This window comes from Mastigoproctus giganteus, chromosome 2 (genome assembly GCF_048544385.1).
Source record: "Mastigoproctus giganteus isolate SK-2022 chromosome 2, ASM4854438v1, whole genome shotgun sequence".
Lineage (NCBI taxonomy): Eukaryota > Metazoa > Arthropoda > Arachnida > Uropygi > Thelyphonidae > Mastigoproctus > Mastigoproctus giganteus.
Window position 1 is genome coordinate 41,760,941 of NC_143576.1, and position 20,035 is coordinate 41,780,975.

At 40.5% G+C, this 20,035-nt stretch overlaps 1 protein-coding gene across 6 annotated transcripts in view; it reads left to right on the forward strand.

Annotated features, from left to right (window-relative positions):
- CdGAPr (GTPase-activating protein CdGAPr) overlaps window positions 1-20,035 on the forward strand; it is a 514,430-nt gene that overhangs the window by 90,337 nt on the left and 404,058 nt on the right. The window contains exon 1 of one of the 6 annotated variants that reach the window (XM_090388783.1): window positions 3,530-3,911. The exons of 4 other annotated variants lie outside the window; for them this stretch is intronic. The gene's annotated coding sequence lies outside the window, so the exon portion shown is untranslated. Of the gene's footprint in view, window positions 1-3,529; window positions 3,912-6,042; window positions 6,130-20,035 lie in introns of those variants that run through there. One more of the 6 variants, XM_090388790.1, reaches the window with a different exon arrangement.

Below are 20,035 nucleotides of genomic sequence, written 5' to 3' on the forward strand. Positions count from 1 at the left end.
TAAATGACAGGCTACGAAATCTCATTTCATATGAATCAAAAAGAAGTAAAATTTCATAAAATCGTGTTGATTAAAACAAGTACGACTTGCTTTATCTGAGATGGTACCGTGTACTGATCAAACACGCTAGAAAGCGTGTTACTTCCTGTGGTTCCTTTCGGACGCAGTTTCCCTCTTTACTTCCAGACTTCAGGGCGCCTACTGTAAGCGCAATACAGGTGTTTAAAAGTTACTGAAGAGAGAATTAATTGTGTATTATTTATTCAGCCAACCAAGCATATCACGGAGCATAATCACAGAAAAGTAACATACCTTAGAAGCAGTAGGGGCGGCCTCTGGTGATTTGAATTGATAAATACCAAAATTTAAAAAATATACTGTATATAAAAAATTAAAAATATTTTTTCCTTTTAGAATATTGCGTTTTCACAATTTTTATATCAATTAGCGATCCGCATAATCGTTTAATTTCAAGTTTGTCATCATATGGCATCACGAGAAATCTTTTTCTTTTTTTTTTAAATGGAGTTCTTATCTTGCTAGGTTTATTCATTGCAAATAAACACTAGCATAAGCAAGCGAGACTAGAATGTGCAGCCAAGTTATCCTCCGGGTTGGTATTAGAGTCAAAGCTTCACTATACACATGCGTGGATTATTATATGTGAGCTATGACAGCCAGTTTTAAATTTGCTGTAATATCCCTAAAAAAAATCTTTTAAGTAATTTCAGCTCCCTAGTTCTTTGAGGTAGAAAAATGTGTTGAAGCCGCACCTGCCAATTCCTTGGAATGCTTTAGAAGATTGGTGTGGAATTAGCAACAGTAAACTTGCTGGACAAACTGAATAATCAGGATTACAAAATATGCTGCTTCTAAGAGAATTGCCATGATTGTTTGGTTGTTATAGGATTTTAGATGCATCAACAACTTAGACCGTATTGCGCCGTATATATTATGTCTGTAAATTGAGGTCTGTGGTCGATCTCCCTGCTTTGCTGGACGAAAAACGGGAGGTTGGGAGACAAAAACGATGCTACCCTCGCCTGAGATAGACTAACTGGAACGACGGCTCACTGAAAGCGCGTGTGCTTCTGCACCCTCGCGCCTAATACTCGGCTAATTGATCTATTGTCACCAACTTAGTGATGACTGCAACAACAGCACAAGGGGTCAAATTGATTATCCGAACTGGTCACACTCCAATTAGTCCGAATAATCGATATCCAACTATACTTCCGTTTTCGAAGTGGCTCGCAGGTTCCTACCGTTCCTATATAATTTCTTCCTGGTTGTTTAAGAAAGGGTTTGTTCTCATTCCTTTCACGCAGCTGATCAGCCAGAAGAATGTACAGAAAGGCAAGGTAATCATTTAAAATATTTTACAAACTGTAGTTTTACGTTATTTCAAATTGAATAAAATTTTGATCGATAGTTATTAGTATATGGTATTGGGAGTTCCTCAAGCGCGCGTAACCTAATACTGTACTTTACAAGTTTACACGACGGCGTCGCTTCCGTATTCTTTATCCAACGAGTTGCGGCGGAGGAAACTGTTAGGAGATGCACCTAGGTCAGCTATTGCGAACCAACGACACACCTCAAAGTTCACATCAAATAACAAGAACTTTTTAAATTATTATTTCATGACAAATTTGTTTTATGGTTTGTCAGCCACATCTAGCATTGAATCCCGTAAGTGTAATTGTGCCCAAAACTATGCAGCAAGAAATTTCTTATTAGAGAGAAACTTCCAGTATTTTTATCTTTTTTATAATACAGTACTAGTAAAGCTATTTACTAATTTTAGTCCCATTTCTTCCGGTGACTGGCACGCAAAATCGTTACATTTTTGGTTTGTTTATTTTTGGCACGTAATCCGGGAAAGGTTCGCCATTGATAACCTAGGTGGATGTCCCCGTTCTAGAGCTCTAGCAAGGTGTGGGCTTTTGTGGCCTTCTGTCAGGCTTTCCGCTCTGTATCCTTTATACTGACAGTTTAGTTTTTTTTTTCTTCTTTTCTTTTCTTTTTGGGAGAGGGAGGAATCTAAGCTACCAAAACTACCATACTGGACTTCATTTTCCCCGATTATTGTGTTTAATTTTTAATATCCTCCTACCGGTTTGTGGTACGATGTCTTTGTCCATATACATTTTGGTTCTGTTGTATTCTCCCGGTCAAAACAATAATTGTAAAATGCGCAGCCCCATGAGCTTGATCTACTAAATATGAGAACACTCGGTTCAATGGCATCACTGATCTTGTCTGCTCCCGATTATTCCATGTACAGGGTAGTTGCATCCCATAAGGAGTAAAAGAAGTTACACACCTCTTCACACAACTTGGGGTCTTCTGAGATGGTGGGTGGATAAGTAAATAAAGTTTATTTCCCTTTACTAAATGCCCCACCTTATAAGAAGGTATTCTGGGCGTTACCAACCGGTCTCCTGGCCATCTGAAGATTCCTTCTTGTTTTGAACTTTATTAGGAACGGCGCAATTGGGAAACACAAATGGATATTTCTGTGTTTTTTGGGGGGAGGGGGAGGTTAAATCTTATGTAATATCTTTCCCTCGCGGATAGCAGGTAATATAATGGTTATAATCGCCGCCCTTCTACACAGGGTGAAAAGATGGGCTCTTTTTCACAACGTCGCTCAGTTAGTCGGTCTCAGGCGATGGTTGCCTGGCTTTATCCCCCAGAAACTCCAGTTTTTCGTCCAGCGAACAGCAACCCCACCAATTACAGACTCAATATACTGACGCCTCATAGCCTTAGCAGCTCTGGCACTTAATACATACATAACGTGATATCTTTTCTTGATTTACGCTCCTGAAACTACTGCTTTGAATATATAAAAAATAAAAAAACCGAAAAGTGCCTTCAACTCACTTAATGGTGTTGATTCACTACACCTTGCAAAACTGGCGTTTTGCAAGGTGAGAAACACAAGAGAGAAAACTGTCTTGTGTTTTGGTATTTAGCTCGTAACCTGACCGCTCTTCTCTGAAATGTGTGCAGCAGTCCAATTCAACATAAGCAATCATCGTTTGCTTCCTTCTTGAAAGAAAAGTTTAAAACAATTAAAGATTATGTAGAGAACAGCTTTGTGGCCGCACCAATTTTAATTTAAAGCCTCCCATTATTTTAAACGAAATGCCTGCATCTTAGATTACTGTTTCCCCCACCTACCAATAAATATTGTTTACCACACCATCCAATAACCCGGACCGTGACTAGATGCTGACTAGAGCGAAAGAGCTGTAAATATTTCTGTTGCCCAACATATCGCATTTAGAATTCAACGTCTACACCTAATCTGGTCACGCAATTGTACTTCGCTGCTAAATGCTCTGAAGGTTGTTCTAAATTCTTTTGTAAATCTCCACAAACAAACGTTGGACTTCTGCCAACAGTTTACCTCTGTCTTAATGATTTACGTCAGGCAGTCTTGTATCTCGAGCGTCACTGTGACCCAGTAAAGTTTAGGAATCTTAATAGTAGCGATATCGCTGTGTGTGTGTTGGTGTCTTTCTTGAGATTGAAATTTTGAGATAGGGATTCGGCTGACAGAGCAGATTCGTCCGTCCAATGGAACAGGTAGCAGAGGGATCGTGCTGTTAGTGCGCGCTGGCATTGATACGATCGACATCAACTGCCTTGTCACTATTCTGGTACCTGTGGGCAATTCGTGCCTGATTGATGATGCGTCCTTCCCGACTCTGATGTGTTCAACCACGACACCAACTGTACTAAAGAAACCGCTTCGTCATGCTAACACGGTGGGAATTGTTTTGGCGGAACTGGATCTCGCGGTTGGGTGAGGAAAGAAATTTTAAATCCTGAAAGGCAAGTCACAGAGGTCTGGGCGCACCTTTCCCCAAGAAGATCATTAAAAGAACAAGAACATAAGAGTAAGCAACCACCTTATTTTTGCTTTTATGTATCGAATTTCAGTCACTGGCTTAAAATAAATATATAATAATAAAAGTATTATCTTAACCAGAATCTACACTGCGTATTCATTTGTCGTGTAAACACCACCAGAGCACGTTTATCTACTGTTTTTATTTTCCTTACGACATCTTATCTACTTTCGATTTGCCCAGCTATCGGCATAAGTGGTGACGCTTCATCCCTCCGCCTGCAAACTCATGTCACGTCTGTGCACTAAAATTTCACAGTCCACCAGTCCGATGTGTTGTGCCGATCTCGTGCCACCACTTTTGGAGTGTTGGCTGCGTATCGTCGACGAAACGAGTAAGTCTTTTCCTTTCTCTCTTTCTCATCATGCATGACTGATCTGTAGCTAAATAAGCGATGTAATACCCAATTAACGCCGCGTAATTTCAAACCACACCCGAGACATTTCTCTTCTCCTTAAAGACTGAATCTTTTGTTCTTAAGCCTTGCTTTGGCGTTATGGCTGTACCTGTGGATGTGACATCAACGACACGTGTTGAAAAATAGTTCCGACAGGTGTTGCTGCGTAATGAAGGGGCAAAGAATTCGAATGACGTTTTTGTCATTGAAATATACTGTAAACGGCGCCAATATCATGAGACGCGAAGTCTCGCCACTTTCTGCGACACCTGGGGGTTGGAATAGGTGTGGTTTCAATGGTGCGTATCGGGATTCAGATTCACAAAATGGCGCTTACCGTATTTGTGGGGGTAGTTTCTGATAAGAGCGAAAATGCAGATGGTTGCGTTATCTCATCTCTTCCAAAGGTCACATTGGCTTATGTATAGAAAAACAGAAGCGCGCCAAATCTCTATACACTACCTGACCATTTTATTAGGACCATCCCATCTGAAAAATGAACACAAACATGCGGTTAATGATATGATTTTTGGTAAGATGTAGGGAAACATACGATTTTCTGTAAGATGTATTGATACAATTTATCAATAATTATTGTATATAAAGATAATTTTCCAATATTATAATTCAGTCATTGTGAATCCCTGGGCTTTGGCCGCGGAGTAATAATCAACACTCATTTCTTGTAATGTATGTATTTAAAATGCAATAAAAATTTATTTGTTGAAGCGGATGTGGTCCTAAGAGACCTGTGAACAAGCAGGACTTGTTCCAGCAGCACTTAATTAAGTAGACTTTTATTTTCTTTTTCTCTAAATTAGCCCTTAAGTTTGTGATAACCAATAAATGCTTGTTGAGAATCTTCTTTACCAGCTTAGGTTTTCGTTTCTGGAATTTCTTCCAGTAATTCTTTTATACTTCAATTCTTTATAGGCTGACTGTTTTCAGTTCTGTAAAATTAACATTTATACTTGTCGAACTTAGGCACACTTTTTCGGTTTCTCCCTCTGGCGCAGTTGGCAAATGATTGCGCGAAAGTGAAAATAGAAAACACGAAGTACTTCGCATCAACGCGTGAAACTTGAATAAATATTTGTTAAAAATATATTAAACTTTTATTTGATGAAACCGGATACTTTTGAATGATGCTGCAGTTTTTGTTGCTATTCTGCGCACACTCCTGCTACTGTGTCAAGTGGGCAAAAAGCCTAGAACAAGATTGCAGACCAGCATTCCACGTTCTTAGCCAATAGTTTTTTTATTCTACTCCACCGAATTAATTTCTAATCCTTCCGAACTTGCAATTGCGTTTTTTGCTGTCGTGTTATGTACAGGTTCTCCCAATGCAACGCCTCCTATAAACGAAAGTGTGGGTGGCTTCAAATTTGTTAAAGGGTTACTGGGAGTTTGGTTTCTGTGCGTTTTAAGTAACAAGGCACTCTTAGGAGAAAAGGATGCAGAGCGGAACAAATGTGGGAACTCTAATTAAGGCCGATGTTTCTAATGACGACATTTGCAGCGAAGGCAGACATCGCAGCGCGTGGTGATGCGTCGAAGCCGATGTGTTCGATAGTAGTCTGAAGAAAGTTCTCCAACTGCGAGGAAATCCACTTCTTCGACTCGGGTCGATATCAGGTCTCGCGTACTTTTATTGACCTGTCTGCTGCTGGAGAATCAAGACAAAGGACATCAATGTACGCATGCGCGTTGACTTTCCTTCGTGTGCCAGCAGCGAAATATTGTCAGTGTGCCGGATTTTCGGAGCGGAATACTAAAACCAAAATAGCGTTCGGAAACGAGACCACCCCGGTAAGTCGCTTTGGAAGTTTCCAGACGGGACTTGTTTGTGAAGTGAAAGGGTAATTAGCATAAGTGCGGTACACTAAGAGGCTGAAACTGCTCACGCTGAACAGGCAAATAAAGGCAGCTTTGCCCCGAAGACGTAGGTTGAAGTGGCTGGCTCGCGATTCAGGTCAGTACTTTCGAGATGCACAAAATCCTAGCCTGCGCTGTTGGGTTAATGCTTGAAAAAGAATTACGCGTACGTTTTGTGGGTTGGGAGCTGGGGGAGGGGGTTGCTGGCTCGATGAGGACGCAATAAGTAGTTAAGTAAGGGCGTTTCAAAATGACATTCTTTTTGCAGTAGCTACAGTCTCGTAGTGGTTTCACGAAGTGTAAGCCTTAAATACGACTCAGTTCACGTGCTCGTGTTCCGCTGTCACATCGAAGCCAACTCCAATTCCACAAAGCAGTTCCAGAACGCGCAGTGCGATCGCCTTTCCTTTGACGCGAACTCCTTCGTCGGCATCGAAGGTCAAGTGCGCGAGTGTTCCCGTTCGAGTGTTTCTAATATATGTAGCTGGCAAGTTAGGGGGTGATTAGGACATGACGTGGGAGTGTATGAATGGCGAGTAACTTATCGGAGACGAGTGCGTCGTTTCACGTGTGATACTGATGGCATCCATATAATGGAGTAGGCAATTGTTGCTTGGCTGTGCGTGGATGAAATGACCTTTGCCGTTTCTTCTACACACAGCCTGTAACTTCGCTTCATAGAGAGAGCCTAAATAGCAACAAAAATACTGAATTTATTATAGAAATAAACACTTAAACCTGGCGGCGGGGCGGGGGGGGTTAGAAATCATGGCTCTTGTGCCAGAGGCAGCAGGCCTCTTGGTTAGCACAGTAGTTACGATCACCACTTCTCCACACCGGAGAAAATAGGGATCGATTCGAATCCAGTCGAGACAGAATTTTTATGGGACTTTTACACACTGTGATCGAGTTAGTTTGCCTCGGGAGAAGGTTACATGACCTTATGTCTCCGTAACTCGGGTTTTTCGTCCAGTTAACAGGAAAAAAGACCAAAGAATATACGTAAAAACAGGCATAATATACTTGCGCTTATTGGCCTTACCTGCCTTGCAGCTAATCTCAAACAGGAAAGGTTATTGGAACCTACAATATTCTAGCGTGGTGAATGGGTCAAAGGTTGAGAAGCCAGAATACTTGTTGGCATTGGACCTGACTTTCCACAGATTATAATTTTCAGAATATATGTAGGGAAGAAGGTGGTTTTACAAACACAAATAAGTTGCAGAATAAGACGGCACCAGGGCTCTTCGCTCATATCCGTGGGTTTCTCGTTATAGTGCTGTATTTAGCGGTCACGTGAACTAGAACCACGGTTAGCTCAAACGAGTACTGTATCAACGCATTTGACTACCACGCTACGGGTAGCCTATCATGGGTATTTTGTCTTTAGAAGTATGTTCACCGACCCATTTGCTTTTACTCTGTGAGCTGAAAATCCAGGAATAATCATGAGAAAAACATTTCTTCCTCCGTATGAACAATCAGCTAAACTACATCTCTGACTGAAGAGGCGTTCAGAAATTCCTGCAGTCATAAACAAGAATCGAACCTAAATCTGTCCAAACGAGTGACAGATGGCTGGCGTTGTGTCGTGCTGACTTAGCTGCTACGAGGGGACACACGCATAACAGCCAAAATAGCTATCCGAGGCCACTCTGGACAGTCTCTCTCTATGGGTGCACCTATTTTTGCTAATAAAAAAAGCAGATGTTTCACATAGATCCCCTGATATCAAATTTTCCAGCGACCGATAAACGAATTATCCCACCCACCCCAGAAAGGTTTTCGACCCCTTCACGTAGCCAGTTATATTTGTGATTATGATCCAAATCTTCTTAACCATTAGGTAGGTACAATTGAGCCCTTGGGTTGTTAACCCCAACGACAGATGGTACAAGTAGTGTCCTGAATGATTGGCCCCTGTCAGGTACACATAGAACCAACTGTTTTTCACAAGTGCGATAAAGTTCAGTCATCTGAGAAGGCTCACAAAGAACATGACCTGCAGCAACTGGCTTTTAACTCTAAGCAATTAGTGGGTAGATCAGGTTACAGTACAATAAGAAAGCATGGTGTGAATGCATGTGATGGTAACAATTAAGCACGCATTGCTACACATATAATGTACGAAGCAAAAAGGTGCAAGAAGATGAGGAATTTTTTAAGGTAATCTCAAACGTGAAAGGTTATCGGAACCTACAATATTCTAGCGTGGTGAATGGGTCGAAGGTTGAGAAGCCAGAATACTTGTTGGCATTGGACCTGACTTTCCACAGATTATAATTATCAGAATATATGTAGGGAAGAAGGTGGTTTTACACACACACAAATAAGTAGAAGAATAAATTGAGCCGAATTGCGTATTGGCTGTTGTTTAGCTGACAACTGTGTTAAAATCATTTGGAAGAGAGTTCTAATTGCAGATGCCAATCCAGTGCCTCTTGGAATGTCTTCAGAGAAGGCATTAGGCAGAAATTGAAAGTCAGTGTGATAGGGATTGGAGAAGGATTATTTAATTAACCTGATTGCTCTTTTTCAGATAAAATCAGAGTTTTAGAGTGGTACTGGGCGGGAGAGAGAGAGAGAGAGACTAATTTCTTCGTCGATGCAGAGGAAGTGATATTTGTGATTTGATAATTCCGGAAAAGGTTGAAGTCCGAGTTACTCGCAGTAAGAGATGAGTTCTTGAAGATGAGAAGAGAACAGATTCATTTTTTTTTCAGAAAATAAAACAGGTTTTATATGGATTGAAGTTAAGTTCTTTCTTCCTTCCACTGGAGATCGCTGTTTACAGTGACATCCATTGAAAGGAGAATTTGGAAATACTGTTAAGTGGTGAATATCCGCGAAGTTGTGGCTGTTTGCGCAGAGAAGGCTTGTAAAGGGGAGGGGAATGAAGTGTGCTGTCATCGGAAACGATGCAGACATTAAGATTTTCACTCAACGGAGAAGTTCGGTGAAAGAACAGAAGATCGGGACACTCCAGTATTAGATGAGAAGACAGATCGCAAAAACCAGAACACAGATATGGAATGGAAGTTTGCCGAAAGTAGTCGAAAAGTGTTACGAATGTTGAAGGTAACTGCTTGAATTTTTTTAACCGGACTTTACATAAAATTTGTTCTCAATGAGCGGAAAAAGTAAAGGCATCGTCTGTACGATGTAAACTTTTCCTTGTTGTATTTAAGTGAATTGCGCGTCTCTGTAGCGTTGCAGATCGCCGTCGGTTCAATTTCAGTCGTCAGCTGAACTTGAGAAATACTTCCATCAGGGCGGGATGAACTTTTATCGGTGTTTCTCCACTGCTGGCTTAGTCTTTGGGGTGTGCGTGTGTTTAATCGAAGTTTCATCCTACTAAATAGGCAAAGTATCCATAGATTACAGGCAATTTACAGACGCGATATTCTAAGTTGCATCGATGCTTATTAGAAATATCCACTCCCCCCCCCCCACCACAACTTATATCAAGTGACCTTTAGAACACAGTTGCTGACATGCGGTGGCCTGTCTTGCTCGAAACAACTGGATCGCTAAAGCTAGGCTCACCGATTAGTGAAGACAAGACAGTAGTTTTCCTCAAGAAAGTTTCAGTTCGTGTCTTATAGCACGCAGAATCAAGATGAGACAGATTCGGTGTACGTTGTGTCATAAACAAGGTGACCTTCTTGAGTAAGCTATCTCGTCTTGAGTAACTGAGAGTTGTGCGCCCAGCCTAAGGTACTTGACCTTGTTATTGTTATTAAGGACCTCGGCCCGGAACTTGCGCTCTCATTTTTCACGCACCATAAAAGATGTACAATACGAATTATCTTATGTCGTGTTTTCTTCTTTTTGAATAATCCCATATACACTACTCGACAAAATTAACAGAACACGTATAAAATGTGGTGCAACAAGTGCAGCTTGCGATGAAGCGAGGCAAAATTTGGTATGGTAGTGTCCCATAGATAAAATGAGGAGAAACTTCGGACAGGAGTAAGGGACATTTACAGGGCTTGTACACGAATTACCAAAATGGACACATTACAGAAGTCGATACAAGATGCTCTAAAATATGGTCACATGACATCAGTACGGCTAAACAGGCCTGCCAAACAGTGGTGAACCATGTTGGATATAAGGTGTCTAAAGATTCTGTGGTTGTTACCACAGAATCTTTAGACACCTGCTGGTGGAAGAATGGGATTTGTTAATCCCATTCTTCCAGCAGCTCAGATCTTTAGCTCGCCAAGTGATCGAGGAGTTGGCTGTCGGCGTGCTATGCGACGCCTCGCACATGTCTGGAGGATCGTGCTGGCCACGGCAGTTGTTGGATATCTTCAATTTCAAGATATTTCTCCCCCTCTTGAGCTCTATGTGCAGTGACGTTGTTGTGCACGAAAAGAAAATCTGGGCCAAACTGCACCCCTAAAAAAGTCGCACATATGGTTCGAGGATCTATTCTCGGTACCCCTATCAAAACACATGCAGATAGGTGTGGCCGTTGATCATTATTCCGCTCCACACGAGAACACTGCCTCCGGTGTCCCTTTATCTGATGTTGGAGGTACGGTACCTCATTCCTCGTCTTCAAATGAAATAACGTGTAGAATCTGTTTGTAGGCTAAAACTGGACTAATCGGAGGAGAACTGCATCCCGTATGTCAGGGCTTCAAGTCACATAATCATGGGGCACCAGTTTCCACGAGCTGGTTTGGGGTTAATGGGATACAAGCCACTGGCTTCCTTGAGTAGAGTCCACTTGAATTGAGCCTCCTTAACATAGTCCGATTTGAAATGTTTCACCATGTGGCCCAGGAACCTTAAAAAAGTTGATGACAGGACATCTGCTGTTAGAGCCAGATAGCGGTCTATTCTGGTTTATGTAGCTCCCGGGCAACCTTGGAATGAAGTGATGTGGTCGCAACCCGTGTTTTTATATGCATGAATAATTTGCATAATGTGCGGCTCTGTAAGGTGGTAGATATATTTCTATTGGATACTCGGAATTTGCATGCCAGGATGTCTATTATATCAAATATTCTCCTTATCGACACTGTTCACAATAAAATAGTCATTAAAAACATTTTGTTCTGTTAATTTTGTCGATCAGTGTAATATAAAGTGTAAAGCAGTGTAATAGGTTGCTTCTCAAAAAACTTACTTTTGTTGTTTGCTTTTTGTTCTTGATCCAAATGCTGTTTGCTCTTGGTCCAAAATTTTCGACTTCTGTTATAGACGAGTGATCAGATGCACCTGTTTTAAGAGAAAGCTGTTGCCTCTCAGCATGTTACTTTCTTCTCCCATTTAAACACCTCTCTGTGATTCAGATATAACCGTCATTAATGACGCTTTTGTGCGGATGATGGATTAACCTATTAATACCTTCCGTGGATAATTACCTCAGCTACGGAGCTTGCAGTTATGAAATCAGAGACCCCCACCTAGGGACTTCACGTTACAGATTGTACAACGCAGCTGTCAACCTTCATTCCCCAAACCCCAGGTGAAGAGTACTCTAGAACACAAATGAGAAAGAAAGAAAAAGTGCATGGAATGGAAAAATGAGTTTTCTTTATGATGGATGTCTGAATGATTGTTCATTCAGACCTCCAAGTGCAGGAGAATTATATTTAGTACACGGATCGAGCAGAAATATTTTTACTCGATTTTTATAAATGCTGTACAAGCAGCGTGTTGCATATAATGCTTGTAAGTATTCGCTACTTCGTTCCTTTTAATACCGATGAGTTCACCTCTTAATAAAAAGAATGTAGGATGACAACAGCCAACTTGGCTTCGGCTAGACAAAGTCAACTTGTGGAGGAATTTCTATGAATAGTTACGAAGTCTGCTGATAGATGGCAGGCTTATCGCATAATACTCGATAGCGCTATTTGTAATGTCACGCTCTCATTTGCATATTCGGGGCAAGAATTTGCGCTTTTTTTCTTTTGGTTGTCGTCGTAGACCAGTTTGGAAGCAACACCTGGACCGATGACATCATCTGCGAGTCAACAGGTGAAGTTGACATTAGTCGGTTTTGTGCCGACCCCTTCCTTATCTTGACTCCGAACTGTCGCTGGAGGCAACGATAGGGCTTCAGGGGATATGAAAGAATCGCATTCTTCCGTGTGCTGATGAAGGCATCACGTCTGACTCTCGCAGCATTTCGAGAATTAAACATTTCAGTGACGTGACCCTTTTGATTAAATTTAAATTTGTAATATTTTCGTTGTGAAGGGTTTACTGATAAATTTTATTTATCAGTCTTGTGCCGTACATTTGGTACTTTCTAATTTCTTTCTTTCTTTTTATTATTTTAAACCCACTTATTCATATCTGTTGCTTATGCATTTGCCGTCATTTTCTGGGTGGTGACTATGAACCATTCGCCCTTATTATATTGTATCATAGTACCTATTAAAAATTACCTATTTAACAGTACCTATTAAAATTCTCAAACTAATATTTTAAACAGGTAGATTAAATAAATTTAATGTTTATACTTATACTCCAGGATTTCCATTAGAGGAGAAACAAAGAAGAAACAGAAACATATTTAGCAGTCATGCGAGCTGGAACCACGCTCACTCGAAACTTATGTACTTGGGCACCCTCGCGCCTGATCACTCGGCTATGGCGGCCATTGAAGGAGAACGAAAACGTTAAAAAAATTGTAAAAAACATTGCTTAAAATTGAAAGTATTTCATTCTCATTCATTTTATTTTCAAAAGATCACGACTTGTGGAAAAATTCGTAAGATCGAGCTTCAAGTTCTTAAATCGAATTTGGTGTTTGTACCGTGTTACCATTCAAAAATAAAAAGGGCCAGAATTACTGAAAGCCGTCGGGGTCGAGTACAGCCGTTCTGCCCTTATCTATGAAGCTTTCAACATAGTTGGGGACAGAATTGAATTGCTTACAGCGTGGCTAATGAACACATACTAATCCGAGTGCACCATTTATTTTGGAAATGGTGCTGCACATCGAGGTCGCATTCCCCTTCATTCTTGTTTCACTTAATCCCGTGGTAAGCTATGCCGAAATAATTTCTATTGTTTTCACCTCGGAAGTGGTGATAGGATCGGTATCGGTTGTTCGTGACGAGGTTCATTTGCGGTAAACGGAGTTCCGCTTGAACACATGATGTCTTGGGAAAGCACTCCGATTGGAATGTTACGGGCACTACGTAGATAAGACAGCGATTTGAGAACGGAGTGTCCAAATTGAGCCAGTCTACGTGCTAATCCCTTGCCGTGTGAGCCGTCGTTAACCTTCAGGCAAATCGAGCCAATATTCTATTTGTCAAATTTTGATAGTTCAGCTTTTTTATCTACTTTTCCATCCCTTCCTAAAAATTGAGAGATAATCCAATATTTGGCCGAACCGGAATATATAAAAACGCGGTTGAACCTTTTTATTTTTATTAATGATAAAGGTACTAATGTAGTACCTTTATCTGATGATGGCACCTTTCGATTTTTTACCAAATTCTATTATCAGTTTACCCCTCCATTGCTTTAAAAATTTTACATTGTATACTGTTAATATTTGCTTAACTTTGTAACAGAATACGTGGTAAGGTATATGACGTTATTTAAGTTGTTCCAAAACAAATTAAACGATAATTAGGTTAATGGTTTATGCCTCAAGGAATTGTTTCTGATTATGAAAAGTCACTACTTCTCACCGTTGTTGAAATGTGGTTGCACATTCCATTTACTATATACATACCTGTAAATGGAAATCTTAAGTCTAGCAAGTGAGAATAAAGGTCCTAACTCCGTTGTTGGTAAATTTTTGAGGCTCATATTCCGTTTACAGTTTTTATTCTATCGAAGACAAATACTGTACGAGGTATTGATAATTCAGGTGGCTCTTGCTGATTAACAATTATTTAACTAAGTTGATTTTGTGATTGGTTGAAAACTACATTGCAGAAGATTCTTCTTAAATTAAATAATGTAATGAAATGCCCTTATATCAAGTGAATAATTCAAAATTAGTCTATTAAGGGCTTTTGATCATTAGACCAATACCCTAAAAGATGACCGTTCGGATTTTATCGTCAGAGAAATACATGATCTGAATACCAGCTCCCCACTCAAACTAAGACTGCTGCATGCATCAGTTTTAGTAGTTCGCATTCCGAACCAGTTGGTAATAAGACTTGTCTTCGGTTCATAATGTTGACGCCACTTGAAATTTCGATGTACACTACTTTTTTTTATTATCTCAAGGACTCGTTGTGAGAGAGATTGTCCATGCATTTCCTATGCAACATTCTTACTTTGAAACACGGTTCTCCAATTGTCCTCTGTATTATACTTTTCACTAAGAATTGTGAACTCCAAAATCCGAAGAAATTCTTTTGAGATCCATCAGCCTCCTTAAGGTGCAAAGCAAATTTAGTACGGTGTCTCTCGTATAAAATTGCACTTCCTATTTTCAGTGGCGCGTGAGCCAGAAGAGAGCGAAATGTCAGAATTAAGACATACATTCCACCAGGTTATTCACCTTGGGTAGTCCGTCTGAAAATTTCTCATATCGTTTCCTTCCATTTCCCTCTTAGTTAAGTCATACGCGGTAACATCACGCAAGCTGCCTTAATGATAGGTCGCGTATTTCACTATTACGCTCTCACCATCTCTCCATCAGCAGGATTCTACGTCACTACTGGCTGCGTGCCAGACGTCAGACAAAATGTTCCAAGATATTCGTTGGGCATTTGTTTATTTGATTAGACGGACGTGTGACCTACTTTTTCTACGATCATCATCGCGTGAATGCGTATTTCCATCTGGCTTTTGCATCCCGTAAGCCTTGGCTTCATTTCTCTTAACTGCATTTCAAACAATTTATTTTCGTGCAGGACGTGCTCCATCCACGGACAGAAAATACTGAACGATAACTTTCAGAAGACCGATCTTCAATTTCACAAAGTACCTGCAAGTTTGGTGATCGGACTCAATCGTTTAGTTACGAATGATCTTGAATTCAAGGACTAATTTAAGGAACCCTTTTCCATTAGTATTCAGTGAAGGTTCTTACTGCATGAGTGCGTCGGGTGAGGTACCAAGGCCACGCGGTTAATTTACAATAACAAAATTATTAGCAATGTCCGAGTCTCATCTTTTTTAAAAATTCCACGTCGTTAAAAAAATCTCTTCTGAAGCATAACAATTCAAACGATAGAATTATGAGGACGGATAATACATTTATTTATATATTTGTTATGCAGAAGCATTCAGTAATGTTTTCTATTCGTATCCGGAAAACAAAAGCATCTTCATTTGACACTGGTATCAGATTTTTCTCAGTCATATTGTGAATTATAGACCTCATTTTGGGAACAAACTATGCCTTAAATAATCAATGGTCCACCAACTGTTGCTCGCGAACACCTCTGAAAGTGCTCTTTTGCACGGCGTAAAATTGCGCTGGAGATTTCGTGAAGCCACCAGGTAACATTCTTCTCGAACTATATTAGAAATTGTTTCTATGCTGTAAATTCTTCCAGCATTTTAAATATTTATGCATAATAGCTTGTGTAGGACGGTAACCGAACGTCAGTTCAACTTTTTAAATATTTCCAAGAAATTTCGGATATATAATTCTCGTACGCCCTTGTGTAGGACTTCCAGGGGTCCACGGCCCACGGTTTGAGAAACGAGAACTGCTTTTAGACAGCAGCGTTGCCAATTCAGGAGAGTCGGTTTTCAGACAACTGAACATGTTGACGTACCTTAACTAATTTCACCCTTTTGTTCTTCATCTGTATCTCTTTCAGTTGAAGATGACCTTTTCAAGGTCGTTTTGTGAGAATCGATATGTCCAGTCCGGAACAATGAAGGAGAAGGTATTGGTCGTGTGTAGTGCGCAACTCAAGCTTACTGCGACTGGGTGACTCGTCTATTCTTCCAGAAGGGACTAATCAATTCTCAATATGACCTTTGAAAGGTTCAACTTTAGTTGAAGGAGGTACCGCATGGATTAAATCGTTCGCATTGGTATTTGAAACCACAAAACTGTCCTAAAATAATAATCCAGTGCAACTATTTTCTTTGCTTAAGCACACCTCAGTGTATATTATGTTATTGGTCATTGGCGAATAATGCTTTTTATGCAAATTTTTGTGGTTCTGCCACATCGATATGCCACGCGAAAACGAGTGAATTTAAACGTAGGATGCCGCAGGGCAGGATTTAGCACGACAGATTTCGGTACTTGTCAACATATAGACCACAGAGTAGTATCTTACTTCTCTGTGATATAGACAGTCTATCGGGAACATCCCTTGCAAGGGGAGGGCTCGTGTATGGGAAAAAAGTCCAAACTTAGATTTAAAATTATCGAATGCATTGAAAAACACGAGATGCTTGATATGTCAGTAATATGATAGCATTCCAAATAATGTAAGTTAGATAATTCTAGTTACGTTTTCTATGAAAATAGCCGATACTTATTTGTTTAAATACAAATCAAGCGGAAATGTTATTCTTTGGAGTTGACGTGTGCTGACGAATGTGAGTTTTGCATAATTTGTCTTTTTCTTTCACTCGATAATTCCGTATTTTAAAAAAAAAATGATCAGTGCAACAAATTTCATCCTACCAACAGTGATAGTAATAATTGGATGATTATTTTGTGGGATTGGTATGAATATTCTGTTTTTTTTTTTGTTTTTTTTTTGTTGGTGTAGAAAAAGTTCCTTGCATCATTCCGCATTACTAAATATAACATTAAAAAACAGCATCTGAAACCTAAAGAAAAACGCAACAGATCTTATGCGTTAAGCGCCAGACAAGTTGCGAATTCACGGAACCCGCAATTTTTAGACCTCTCCACGAATTTTCTAAAAGATTTAAGAAATTACTCGCAAATTAAACTTATCAGAAGTTGTCAAAAAATAATAAAATCCGGATACATTTCCCTCTGGGGAGAGGATTGAGTTGTTAACGTACGAAAATCAACTTCATAATCGGAGAAGTGAATCATTTGTTAATATGAAACAGTTTCGAAATTTTCATTCTTCCCCTCCCCTCCGGACTGTTACAAAAACCTTTAGGGACAGGTAGGAAGATATATCCTCATGTGCCCTCGTTATATATTTCCACATAACCAAGATTTTCTCCGTAGGACCTTTTTCCAAGCAACCGTTGGTAAAGTCAAACAACTACCACATATTTCTACAAGAGATCTCCGAATATCGGTTATGTTTTCCGGACTAAAGATGCCAAAGAATAACCCGAGAGATCCGGGATTAATTGTTAGTGCACGTATATACAGAGCGCTGCATTAACAAGATTTCACCAACAAGCTACTATCCACAGATATTACGAACTTGAATGCAGTTCGGCAGTGGTAGCATGGTTCCAGGAACTGCTAGGTTTTCTTCCTTCCTTCCGGAGAACCTGCTACTTCACCAAAAGCTACTTGTTTTTAGTAGCTTTTGGTGAAGTAGTAGGTTTTCTGGAAGGAAGAATCCCTATATACGCTACTTTCGTCAGATGGGAAAACTGGGGTGGAGCTAACATAGAACATTTTTTGGAACGGGAGTGCACCATCCCAACTGTAGTGTTCGGTCAATTATGATGATTTGGGCAGCTTCTGTGTTATGTTGGACCAGTAATTTCTGTAGATGGCAATTTGCAGATAGAACGATATTATGACATACTCGATGACACTATTCTTGAAACAGTGATTCAAATTTATTGCACGAGATCATACATTTTTCAACAGAATGCCCACGAACTTAGCGTGGGGAGAATGTGACACTGATGGACTGATCAACTGAAAACTAGTCTGAGCCCAATGGAATTACTATGACTTGTCTGTGGAAGCCAACATCGGTCTCCTATTTGCAAACTCCTACCGGAGGAGTGGAGATATACTTCTGTCGACAGGTATCATAAACTGGATGGCAAATGGTCCACAAGGTTGGTAGTGTATTAGAGGGAAGGGAAGGTCTTGCACCGTATCAAAATATGATCAATGAACTCTTCTTTTCTAGTAGTGTCCCAGTACTTTTTTTTGGTAACCCAGTATAGCTGGATGATGAATGGGTGATGCTGAATGAGTATTTCTCACGAGATTGTTGCCAAACGTCATTCATTTGCGTAATTTGGGGAACTCCGAAAGTCTTCTGAGATCGTGCGCATTTGTGAAGGCCGCTGACTCATGTTACTGTGAGTGCTGGCAAGAAACCCAGTGAGTTGTGCTACACGAGCTCCCCCTGTTGTTTTCGTTCAAGATCATGGAGGAGGAGACTGCACGATGCTGCTGTAGTGATGAATTAGTCGATGTCATTTCCCCATCACCCGCCCTCTCCATTCGGGTTATTTGTCATACTTACTGGATGACAGAGCAGTGGTTGTAAGTTGCGGAAGTGGACCCACAAAGGCTGGATTGTGTGTCATGGGGTAGAGCAGACAAAAGTTACGTGGGCAAGTAGCTCTACAGTTGAAACTCTGTTTTTGGTGATGGCACTGGATAATAAGCGGCGTCAGTGATTGTCCACTCAAAATTCTAACCTGTGCTATATTGGAAGGAATAGCGAAATATTAAAAATGGTTCATTCCCCTTCAACCGCACCCAAAGAAAGGCGAGCTACTAACGGCCGGAAGAATGTTCCAAACTAAATTCACCCCCCCCCCCCCTTTCGTCTCTCTCTCTCTCTCTCTCTCTCTCTCTCTCTCTCTCTCTCTCTCTCTCGTGCTGGTACATTTTCATTCAGTATGAAGGAGGACACGTCATTGCTCCAGTAATGTGAGTGGCAAGGACAAATGTCTCGACGTAATAGGTCTGCCTGCCGGGTGCTACTAATATGCCTGCTAATAACTTGTTCTCTGCATTTTACCTAATTAGCGGTGTCCTATTTCACACTAATACAGCGGTGGCCTGCTTTTTAGTGTGTGATATCGCGAAGTGTTCTCGCTGGGCACTGACAACTTTATCGTATGGTTATTCACTCGTTTGATCAGAATTATCGTGCCAGCCATGACTTGTTTTGCTCATTATATTAGCCTAAACATCTGGATAAAAAAAAAAAATCCTTTGCGTGTATGTGACCCCTCAACTTCGATATTAGATTCGGACAAGCAGCTACGGTTCTTCGATGAAGGGAAGCAAAAATATTACTCAAGTTTCAGTTCTAAGAATGAAATCGGGTACGGTCTTTGGGGACTGTAAGTGACCCCTGTGAAATTAGACCGTTCCCGCACGATCCGAATTTAGCATCAGCAATCTCCTTCTTCGATTATCCCTGAAATCACAAAAGACCAACTGTTTCTCAATTGCAGAATAGAAAAAGTTAAAACACGCGTGCATACACTCACTAAATCTTGCTACCGATAAACACAAGCGCCCCTCTGTCTACGCTCTTTGTTTAGTGTTCAATTACTAACTTATTGCGACGTAAAATTTGTGTCCGTTATGTCTGGTGAAATATAGGTTAACGTTATCAATTATGCAGCAGCAATGACGTGGCTTTATTAAAAGAAAATGACACGTGAACCATGAAACAGAGCGGGATAATGGGTGGCAATTTTAAGTAATAATAGGCCGTTAAACTGCATCCTGCTGCCTAGATTGTCACCTGCATACGTTTCCACTTTTTGTGTGGCCCAACTGAAAAACGGACGCCGTTAGTATTTATCTCGGTGATTGCGCAGACCGTTGGACACTGGATCGATATCGCGGTATTACTGATTATGGTGGAATTAGCTTACAGAGGATACTGAAATCTAAGGTGGGAGAAGGACGTGAAGTTGAAATGCAATTTCTTTCTTTTCCCATTTCTGCTCATATACTCAATTCCCAAGTTTAATTTGTTTCATTGTGATAGGTGTTCTTGAA